At 34.9% G+C, this 12,280-nt stretch overlaps 1 protein-coding gene across 4 annotated transcripts in view; it reads left to right on the forward strand.

The window, feature by feature from the left end:
- LOC122824250 (cadherin-18) overlaps positions 1-12,280 on the forward strand; it is a 199,553-nt gene that overhangs the window by 99,841 nt on the left and 87,432 nt on the right. The gene's annotated exons all lie outside the window — the stretch shown is intronic.

The raw sequence follows: 12,280 nt of genomic DNA on the forward strand, positions 1-12,280 counted from the left end.
GGAGGAAGTATTGCATGGAGCAACTGAGATTGTTTACCCAAATTGTTTTTGCCAGCATAACCATGGCTTCCACTTTTTAAATCGAGTTAATTTGTCTGTGGAAGTACCAGACGTAGTTGGGGCTCTTGCTCAGCAGGGTTTACAAAAGTTGAAAATGGCTAGCTTAGAAACCGACCCTTGCCTTCTTCCTCCTGATGTTTTGATTGGATCAAATTGCCGACTTTGCCTAAATACACACAACAAAGCGTAGAAAAGTCTATAGATTCTCACCAGTTTGCTAGGCTACATGATGGTGGGGCATTTTCTTCATGGTTACTAATGATTAGACACGTACCCTCTCCATAATTTAATATTAATTGCATCTTACTAATCATACTTCTAAAGTATATGAATGTTAATTGTCTTACCTTGTAAAAAGTGTTTATTGTGAATACTCAGATGTCTGCCAGTCCTTGTGATTGACAGCTCCTATCCATCTCTGTTCTTTCCTTATGTTAATGAGAAAAATACTTTTTTTTATTGCATATGTATATATCTTGTCTCATAACTTATAAAATAGAGTTGTCTTTCACTGTTCACACAACTAACTTTGATGATAGTTTACTTTTTATCAACAGCCACACTTTATTTTAATTTATTTCTTAAGCAAGTGTACTTTCTGTACCCTGAAATATAATCCTGCTTCACCTTCCTAATATTAGGCAAGGAGAATCTCAGATCCTCAGATCTAGATCTGACAAGAAGACAGGCCTTGGGCCGTGACATGCATAAAGCCAGTTCATGATTATTAGATGATCTTCATGTGATTTTGTGCCCACCATCCTGGGCTTATATAATATGATCAAAATTCCAGCCTTGCAGGTGTTGGAAAGTGAGCTTAAGTTGATGGGAGAAATCTTTAAGTACTTTTACATCAAATTGGGAAACTATGGAAGTGATGTTAGGTATTTGGAAAAACTTGATAAAGTCACATAGATGTGGAAAATGAAGCACTTCCAGTATATCAGTCTGAATTTTAATGTTTTGATCAGAAGTTTCATCTGACAAAACTAATTTAAAGTTATTGGTTTCACAATATTGTTTAATAAGTGCAGTTTCTGCTGAATACTCTTCACATCTATTTGATTGTGGTTCAATTTTAGGTATAAAAATACATTATGGAGATGGATTGTGTGATGGTGGTATTGAGAGACTAGGACTTTGGTGTTTTCATACATTTTCCACATTTTGACACATTAAAACCACAAACTCAAATGTAATTTATTAGTTTATACGGAATAACCCAAAAGTGAAACAATTAGTTGTTCTACTCAAGTGAATAATGTGGAGGTGGTCCAGCTGACACCAACATTTTTGACAATTTATTCTGTCTCTACATTCACAAAATCTTTTATCGGTTTCTTCAAAAATGAAGGAATCAATAGCTCAAACTTTGTCTTAAAACAAAACTTTTTTGCTGAGGGAATCCAGCTTGTTCATTTAGGCAACTGCAAATTTCTTTTGAGCATAACTCGGTTGATTTTTGAGTGGGTGTGTGTCTTTCGGTTGAAAAGCCTGGCCTTTCACAGAAAACCAGCCGATTTAAATGAATTCTATCAATTCTGCCATGATGAAAAGTTGGATTTGCAGCCAGGGTTATAACAGAAGCTTGGTGATGGCTACACAAAGTGTGTGGATGAGTTGTAACACGTTTGGAAACATTTCACTAAATATAAAGGGAGGTGCAAATATATTAAATGTGTATTATATTTCAGCCTGTATGTCTATTTCCAACCCTGCTGGAACCCACTGTAAAATAAAGCATACTTCTATTTCTATTTGACAATATACTACAAATTCAAGCTTGTGTGCCCAGTTCTTGTTTAGAGAAATCACTAAAGTTGTTAAAAAAAATGAAAATAAAACCTCAGAAAACTTAGAAGTACAAAAAAATGATCTTCTTCAAATTGGCCGGGGGGCTATTGATGGAGAAACCCCATCCAGGCACGACTCCAGGCTTCTTACAGAGAAGCCCCCTCTGAGAATCCACCGATGAAGCCCCCGCTGTGATCCAGCCATGATAACCATGAGTCAAACGAGGTGCTGCGTTCTCTATATGGACACATTTCTGGAATTTAGTTTGTCATTATTGAAGCGATGCCTGCAGCATCAATCCAACATGTCAATATTATACTCTATATATCTGTATTTCTGGCCTTCAGTACTTCAATACAGAAAAGAACTTCAAAGCTTGTCAAGTACAGAAAAGCTGAGCACATTCTGTGGGTATATAATGGGCAGGAAAGTTACCTTGTATGATCAAGATTGGGGATTTTATGACTTTTTCGATCTGCTAAAGACGAAAGAAACCAGCATCAAACCAGCACCAGGCCTCTCAGAATGAAGTTTCATTTTTCAGCCTCCACTAAATAAGTTTTTGCTCATGTGTGATTAAAATACAGCTGGTAATTTGACATGTGTTCATTTAAAGACCCTAATCTGCGTTAATATTCTGATGAATGTAATTTAGAACTATGCACAAGACATAATAATGTCCTGTTTGTTGCACACAGCTGGCGGTGCTTTATATTCCAGTGTGTCGGTCAGGCTATGTGTTTATTTGCATATAGAGTGGGGAAATGAGATCTGATCACAAGTGGTCACTTAAGACGGATGCAGACACATTCTAATGGCAAGTGTGAAGTGACATACTTAGAGCCGCGTGATCTGATGACCCGCGGCGCATGTTAATGTCAGGTGTGAATGAAGCTTTTGGTGCATTGAAGCTGCACGGTTCAGACAAGTAAGATTTTCTACAAAGGCGTGCTTACGGTTTTGTAATGCAAAAACATTTTTTAAAAATGTATTTTAAAAAAAAATAATTAGTCACTGACAAAAAATAACTCTGACTTCAATCTCTGAATTTTTACTTTTCTTAGAATTTTGAAACAATTTGATTAATCATGAGGCATCGATTATGCAAAAAATTGTCAACTGAGTAGTCGATTAACCATTAACTGGACTATACAGAGTCAAAAAAGTTCATTTGCTGAAAGAACAACATACTCAAAGCAGCAATTTAGCCAAAACTGCACAAAGTTATACAGATTTAGTATTCCAGATAATAAAAAAAGCTTTTTAAGTTTTTTCTACTCAGAACTCCTCAGGTGACAGCTTTATCTTAAAGTGGTTCAAATTCTGTGGAAACAAAATGAACTAATTAACCAATTATTAACTGATTAATCATAAAGAACAAACAACAGATCAGCCCTATACTGTATTTGTATTATCCTTTGCTACCAATGATTAAGTGTACACAAAATGTTATTTTATGTTCTTATTTAGAAAAGGAATTGAATTCCCTATTTGCATTGTTTAATGTCTTTCTAATATTGCATAAGAAAGGCTTTTGTGCTCAAATGAAAAAATATGCAAAACGTCCCAATTTCTTTTTCCGATTAATTGATTAATCCTCAGAATCATCGATACAGCAATCTTTAGTTGCAGCCCTCGTGTCTTTGATGGCATTTGGTTGCACTTGATTTTATTTTGGCATTTTAAAAAAAAGAGATAAAATTTTACAGATTTTTATTTGAAACTTATAAACTTTAAAAATCTTGCTGAAAATCAAATAATTTCCCTTCCACTGTATCTGAGTTGGCCTTATATATTTCAAAAATCCTGAAGTTTTGTTTCTTCAAAGCAGTGGATCCACCAGATATTAGAACAAAAAACGTTTTAACTGCTCATCTAGTTTATTAGAATAATTTACCTTGGATTATTCTGCTTTGTTCCCTCATTTTATTTCAGTAAGATGACATTGTGGAGGTATTGTACTCTGGTTGGCTGAACTTCTAAACTGCTGGCACCGCTCTCCAAACTGTGTGTCTCCTTCAATTTTGCGGAGCCTCCAGGGTGTGTTGCACAGTTAGAGGATTGTCCCGCTTGTGAAGCTGATCACACTAATCTGCTTTCTTTCACCTGCAGAGCTAGGTCAAAGCATCCACAAGTCTGCCGGGAGGAAGCGCCTATTTATAGAGCCGTTTCCGATCAATCATACGTATTTCCACAGTTATGGTAAAAGACGATGGTGTCGTTTGTCAGAGAATCAGAATATCTGCCGTTTTGCTGCATTTAATTCCAAGTAGAGAGGAATGGGAAAAGTGGAGTGGTTTATATTTTAGCGCTGAATGAACTAATAGCAAACTGCTACGCATAATCAAGAAAATTGAGAAAAACAATTTGAATTTCATGAAAAATGTGAGAAAAGAATGAATTGAAATGAATGTAACACCAGAAACTAATTTACTCCATTAAACCTCATGTTCATTGGCTTTTCACCCACCAAGTCATTTTATTTGCCAAGTTGTATATAATATTGTTTTTGTGTTTGAACCTTTTATTTATGTCTGTTCAGCACTTTGGTCAGTCTTGCTGAAAATGTCTTTGGGAAAAAAGAGATTGATATAAAATAAATAATATGAATGTTTAAGTCTATTTACAAGCTGTTGAATCATTTAATCACTTATTTCAGTTCAGATGGCTTGATTGGTTTCATGTTTGTTCAGATAATACATAAACTCACTGTCTTTCTGTAATGTTGAATAAATACAACCAATCTCACTTTTATTATTGTAATACATAGCACACAGCAGTTTTAGGTTTGGCTATAAAACGACACTCTGCCTGGAACACAGATACAATATTCAAAGTGAAAATAGTTGATGAACATACTTTATACATGTAACAGGATTTGTTCACAATTAAATGCACAAAAAACACATTTAGAGATAGAACTTAACTGACATAGCAGTGGTAGTTTCATATGCACATTTACAAGCTAAAGAGGATTAAGTGAAGTCAAAATACACAGAAAATGTAAAAATTCAAAAAGAATCAAATTAATAGAAGTGCATTATCTATCTTAAGAATGGAAGTAGCTCTTTTTTTGTCACAGAAGTTTTTAAAAATTCTTAAAACGTCCTCAGAGACATGAAAACATTCAGCTTTAGTATGCTCTGAAGATTATTCCATGACCAAGGTTTCAGAATAATATATGTATATATATATTTTTCTATTAAAACTAGCAGTGATCTTCATCTCCAGGGATTCAGTGTCTAAAGCTTTTACAAGCAGCTGAATTCAGACCTTCAGGGATGACGGACTAATCTGAAACTGAATATCTTGTGACAGTTCTGGACTTTTTGTCATCATCATGTAGGAAAATCGTTTCCCACTGAAACAGCCTGATGAGGCTCGTAACACTTGGGATTCCTTTAAAAACTCATGTAAACAACAGTGAAATGGTTCTTTATTCCCCTCTGGGCATGTTGCAGACTTGTGCGTTTTTGTCATATGTGTCCATATTTTAACTCCAAACTTCAGCCTGTAGAGGCTTTTGGACTTGAAGTTTAAATTGGGACGATTTTGGACATATGAACATGTCCATAAATCAAAAACAGTAGTTACATACATGGAAACGCAGCAAATTTTGAGGCGATTAAAGATTAATGTAGACTTTTATTATTTTGTAAATGTGCAAAACATATTGACAATATCTTTAGCTTCAAAATCTGACTGCCCTCACCCCGGTTTGAGTCACTCCTATAAAAAAGATGTCCATAAAATGCTTTATCAGAGAGTAGTAAACCCAAACACTCAGCCTCATTAAGTTATTTTGGGTTCATAAAATCTTATGTTGGTCTAACTTTTCATATCTGCCAGCTGCCTCGTTCTGGCCACAGATGTTCTCTTCCCACATCAGAACCATTAGATGCAGACTGGAGTTTGTCTCATCGGATACTGTTGAGACTAAATAAAAGTAATTTAAGTTCATAAAATACTTCAACATATATAGATATATATGTTATATCTAAATTATTTCCTTGATTGAAGACGAAAATAAACATTTTATTGCCTAAAATGCAATAACAAAGATAAAATTCTGCCACTTGAGGAGCTTTGGCAAAAACATATATATGGCCAATGAAGGATCTTTCTTTATTCATTTAAATGCAAAATGTGTATATTTTTTGTACAGTTTTGGCTTAATTACTTTTCTGAATATGTTTGTTTATTATGGACTTTTTTGAGTCTGTAAATTTTAGTTAATGACTAAGTGATTAGAAAATTATTTGATGCACAATTTTTAATGTTGTATTTCCACATTTTGGTGTATTTTACTAGATTTTTTTTCAGGTCGGCCAATAGAAAGTAGTGCATAGTTGTGAAATGAAAGGGAAACTTCAAATTTAAAACATCAACTAAAAACTTGAAAAGTGTTGACTGCGTTTGCATTCTGTTCTTTTTACTTCTTATTCCACTAATGAAAATCCAGTGCAAATCAATTCAGGAGAATGGAATGAGTCATGCACATTAAATCTGTACTTTATGGATTGGAACAATGAAAGTCAATTGAAGGAGTGTCTTATCAAGCGCAGGTTTCCATAAACACCAAATAGATATTTGAACTTTTTGACCAACATAGAAAAAACAATGCCTTATGAGAATGAAACTTTTATAAAGTGGTTCTTAAATAATCTCCCACAAGTTTGCAGGAGAGTGTTGGGGTTATTGTAGCTTCAATAAATAAATACATGGCCATAGAGGAGTAAAACGTCTACCAAAAACAAATATTTACAAGGAGAATCTTGGATATTCTCTGATGTCGAAGTTGTAAATTTGCAGAAAGAAACCTCAAAACGTTTCATGCATAAATTTGGTATAAGAATACTAGAATATATTCAAGAGGTTTCAAAGCTTTCCAAGACAGTGCATCTGTTGAAAAACTTTACTGGGGAAACTTTACATGGTCATGTTAACAGATTTAAGAGTACACAGAGACCAGAAGTAGAGTGAACAGGTCCTGCTGATATACAAAGCCGTTCAATACACAGGTTGAGATGTTTAAAGAAACAACAGAAAGGCTCCTGATCCAGTCGGGCTGAGATGCAGTCTGAGTCCCTGTCGCCTGCTGCAAACAGCTAATGTTTTGTCCCCTCTGCTAATAGCTCATCCAGTGCATTCGATTTTAACGGCGCTGACTTTCTGCTGATGTCAAGCTTACCAGCCGGATCAAAACATGCATCACTGGGCCTCTGCTTCGTTCTCGGAACAATGAGGGTCAGCCGCAGAGAGGCAGCCGCAGCCAAAGGGCATCTTGACTTTTCACCTAACCAGAAGGAAAGAAATAAAGCATTTTGTGCCTGTTTACAAAGGACCGTTTGTTGCCTGCAGTCTCATAAGATGTTTTGCTGAGCTTGAGTACAGTAAGTAAATAAACAAGAGGGCTGGAGCAGGAACAGAAAACTCAAGTAGCAAGGAAGGAGAAAATAGGGAAAATGTAGTTACTACTGATTTAGATCATGATCACGCTAAAGGACAGCATGTTATACAGATGTTCTGTATTTATTCACCCTTGTAAAGCTCCTATATTTATCACAATACCAGTTTGTTGCAGTCTTAGCTTTCAGTGCGTAGTCAAGTTTTTAGTTTAGGTATAAAAGATCATTGAGAGCCAATCTGAGAAACAAAACACCACGTTTTGCAATGTTGTTTTCTGAAAACTCCAAATACAGAAACTAATACTGTCACGATGTTGTACCGTCTTTGTTGGCCTGAAACTTTAATTCTAAATAGATTCTATCAAGACGGAACAGAATTTTTCAAAATTACATTCCTACTTGAACCTCCTGTAATGAAGTTAGCACACCCAATTTCAAGCTAAATTACATGAGCGCGTAATTGTACCACATTTGTGATTCAGCTCCCACATCATGACCCATCTGGTTTGACTCTGCATATACTGTGCACAAACACGGCATGAGCGACGGGCCCCGGTCGAAACAATATCATCATCATCATCAGGAATGCGAGAAATTATTTTTGTTGATAGAGCCAGATGCTGTTGATTTCACGGCTCCCTGAAATGTATTTTGCTTTGAATCAGCATGATAATCAGACAATTAGGAGACTGATTGAAGAGAGCCCCAGGAGGCCAAAGTGAAACCAGTGGAAAAGCTATTCTTGTTGTTACTCACTGAGGTGCCACTAACGTCTCAACAAGTCTTTGTGATATAATCAGAAGAACACTTTTTCAACAAACATTGGTAGCAGATGAAAAAAAACTTAAAGTCTCAACAATTTCATTAGGATTCTCTTTGGGGTTTTATGTATATTTTCAGTGAAAGAAATAAAACCAAACTTGGGATTTACAGTTCATGCAGATGAGAACCGTCTCCCAGATTACACGTTTAGTGTGTGGCTTTTATCCAACACTTTTAGTCAACATGGCCAGCAACCATGAGTTCATCCTGCTCAGCTACATTATTAGCTTGTAGGTATTAGAAACATTTGGATTAGTCAAAGGGTTCTAAGCATATCATAATCCATGTGGTTTTGTAAAACATATTTATTTTCTTTGAAAATATTTTAATAATTATTCTTCAAAGTGTGTAACAATCAAAAGTTCCATTATTGCTACTTTGCAGCTTTTCCCCTCTAATCTTGTCGCGTGTATTAAAAGAGATAGCGAGCAGGAGAAATGTTGAAGTCTTTCAGCACCAATATCCTGTTAAATATCAAATACATGCCTCCATAATCCCTTTAAAGCTGCTGCTCCGTGCTCTCGGCTTCAAGAGGGCCATTTAAAACTGTGCTACATCCTATTAATAATACGGGACATAAACACCTTTGTAGCACTTTGTACTTTTTTTCTTTATTCTAATTTTAATTTCATAATGAAAGCATTGTGCTTTTATTGTTTTGTTGTACTAAAGTGTTATCAAGTGTTGCTTTGAAGCATATCTGACCAAACTAAGCTGCAGTTAAATCCCTCTGCAGGAAGAGAGAAAAGTTGAAAATTAATATTCCCTAATGACATTTCTTCAAAACTCCTGAATTTGTGTTAATCTGTTGTGACTTTTATAGCTATCAATAAATGTTGTCTCTAATACTGTTGCAAAACACTGAAAGTAATTAAACAAAGCCAGTTAGTTGAGAAAATTGGGGTCTTCAGAGGTAAAAGTAAGGAAACGGGTTTTTAACATGATGCTAAATGTTGTTAGCTGCAGTAGTTCTACAACCTGTAATTTAAAAAAAAAATTTTTTTAGATGTGATCAACAAAAAATGTGAGTAGGTAAAGTTTCCATGAAAATTTTGAATTGTGTTTCGCAGAAAGGCAAAAGGTGATTTTGTGAATAATGAACTGCAAATAGCTGAGAGTTCACTGTGTAGATTTAAAAAAAAAAGAAACCAAACAAAACCAAACCTTTTATACATTTATCTTCTAAATGCCTTCATGAAGAGAAAAGCATAACTGAAGTCAAATGTATTGTGTGCAAAAACATGGCAAATACAGCTAACTTTGATTAATTTGTTCTTATTTACAAACATTTCATTCTGTTTTTCTAATGCTAATACTGATGTGATCACAAAATATATGAGTGTGTGCTATTATTGCATTACCATCAATTTGAAAACGTCGACAAAGTAAAAATAACTGAGATATTAGTGTAAAGCTATATGCATATAGAAATATAAAGTGACAGTATTGAGTAGTTTTCAGCTGCAGTGTTGCTTAGTATGTTCTTTTAACCAGTGACCATGATGTGAGTTATTCTAACAGTGAGTCACATCCTGCCTGTGAACACCTGATGTATTGAAATGCAGCGATAACAAATGCTTTCTGATAGTGTTTATATGCAAACATAAGCTATTATTAATGCTAATGTATTCATGCCAAATTTTGCTGAGATGAATTCTACATCAAACTACAAGCTTTACCTAGCAGAAGAATCACTGTAGGTAGAGCAGCTCCTCTGTTCCTCTGCCATGGCTGTCACATAATCCTTTGGATAAGTCTCAGTCAGCCCTCCTCTTTTGTGTTGAGGTTCTTTTCTGTAAATCTTCAAACGCTCTGATCAACCATCTTTTTAGCACCTGAGGAAGGAGCAGGCTGGGAACTAAGAGGTTGCAGTTGGGTGTTTCTGTGAGGATTAGAGAGATTTTAATGCTGCTGAATATATAGCCATTTTTTTTGCAGAGGTTATTATGATGTAACAATAAAACTATAAAGGTTTCGACTTAAACTGAATTTAACAAAGTAGTGTTAGAAACTTTACATTTTAGTACAGAGTGGTATTTGTGAAAACAGTTTGATTTAAGTTTTAACTTTTATTAATGAACTCCTCATATTCAAGTTAAATTCCAGTTTCTGTTTTGTCATTGAAAAGGCTCATATTTTATGAATCAATCTTTAGTTAATGAAATTGATGGTATTTGTAGTGTGTTATACCTTCTATTTATACCAAGAGATAATAGAAAAAGCTTACAGAGTCCATGACTCAAACTGAGCAGTTTTTTGTCTAAAATCTTATTTTTCTGCTGAAGCTTTGAGTTGAATGACACTACAGAACAACAAGGTCAAAATGATTCATTCTTCTCTATAAGAAACAGACTGATTTTATGCATCAGCAACACCACAATAGCATATCTACCTTTCAAATCCAACCCAAGAACAGACTATTTACTCACTGATGCTTTCTGGTTTGCCTGTTATCCATATTCCTTGCAGTGGCTGACAGAACTTGTCCTGAATGCTCACTAAGATGGAATTTCAATTGTTCTTCTCATTAGTCTTTATAAATTTCTTTTATTTTTTGCTAATGTCGACATTTGAAGATAAGCTTTTTTTCAATCACCTTTGAGATGTTTGATGCATATCATCATATTTCAACCATGCATGCACTGCCTATCTAAACTTTTCATACTCCTAGAATGTTTCTTACATTAAAACAACGTAGTGAATAATTGTAAAGTTGAAGGTAAAGAGGATTTTTAAATGCTTTTAACAGAAATTTTAAGTGACCACCTCTAGTACTGGACTCCTTTATTCTGAAACCCCTAAATTAAATTAAATCCAACTAACTGCTTTCTGAAGTGACCAAAGAACCATTCTGTCATCCCAAAATAGAAATATACTGGCTCAACTGCAATCAGGGATGCAAGTTATGGATTATTTTTTACTCTAAAGTTGCTTAAACTTATTGATTGACTAATGTTTAAATGAGAAAACCTGAGTTTTCTCTTTTATTATGATTGTCTTTCGATAACAAGAAGAGTTAAATTTTTCATAATATGCAGAATAAAAAAAAAAAATAAACACATCAATGCATCGTATTTTCTTGAGTCAGCAGTATTAATGTGAAACTTAAGGAGCTTGTCAGATGTTTATATTTAATAACAGAAGCAAAAAGAGCATTTTTATCCCACATCGGACTCTGTTGGGACCGTTTCTCATTCCCGTTCTGGTATGACCCTGCCATCTTTGTTTCTATATCAACTCGCTCCACTTAAGGATGATCAACAGTGCCCCACAGAAGGTCTAAATGTCACTATAGTTAATCAAAAGGAACTAATTTTAATCATAATTTGATTAATTGTTACATTCCTACTGCAAACCAATCAAGACGTGGCTGTCCACTTAAACTCATAGACTGGGCAAGTAAAGCAATAATGAAAGAAGCAATCAAGAGGCCCACAGTAACTTTAGCTAGTCTTTAACACACTTTCCCCACAGTGGTGGCGGTGTCATCATGTGGGGATGGGAGAACATCTGTTAGAGGCTGAAAAAGGTTTAAAACTAGACCATAAAATGTTATATAATGGAATAATAATGGAATAGTTTAAGTCAAAGCATATTCATGTGTGAGAATGGTCGAGTAAAACTTTGTACTTAAATTCACTGTAAAAATTTGGCAAACCTGAAGACAGATTTTTTTTTTTCCAGACACTCTCCATCCATTGTATTTGAGATTTAAATGTTTGCATGTAATTATGGGTAAGGTTTGTAGTCTCACAGTGTTGGCAGAAATGCCCAAGAAGAGAGCATTTGCAGAGAATGAAGGTGCTACAGAATATTAACTCAAAGCGGTTTAACATAAATGCCAACTCTTGAATTCTTATTGGCAAAAACATTAAAAAGTTAAAAATCGATCAGCATTTTTCTTTCACTTACTACTCATATAATATCCTACTAAAAGCTCTGCAGTTTTAACATGAAACACTAACAGCCAATTTGTAAAAACTTACATTTGTATTACTCACTCTGCATCAGATACACACTAATTTTTCTTGTTAAAACGTCCAAATCAAAACACACGGAGTTACTTTTAATAAAGTCAAGTCAGGCTTTGAGGCACATTCCCAATGCTTCATAGTTGTGATTCATGATGCCGATCTCATCAGGCGATATCAGTGACCAAGCAGACCTCTGACAGTAAAGGCCGAGGCAACCTTCTT

The sequence above is a fragment of the Gambusia affinis genome, linkage group LG21, assembly GCF_019740435.1.
Source record: "Gambusia affinis linkage group LG21, SWU_Gaff_1.0, whole genome shotgun sequence".
Taxonomy (NCBI): domain Eukaryota; kingdom Metazoa; phylum Chordata; class Actinopteri; order Cyprinodontiformes; family Poeciliidae; genus Gambusia; species Gambusia affinis.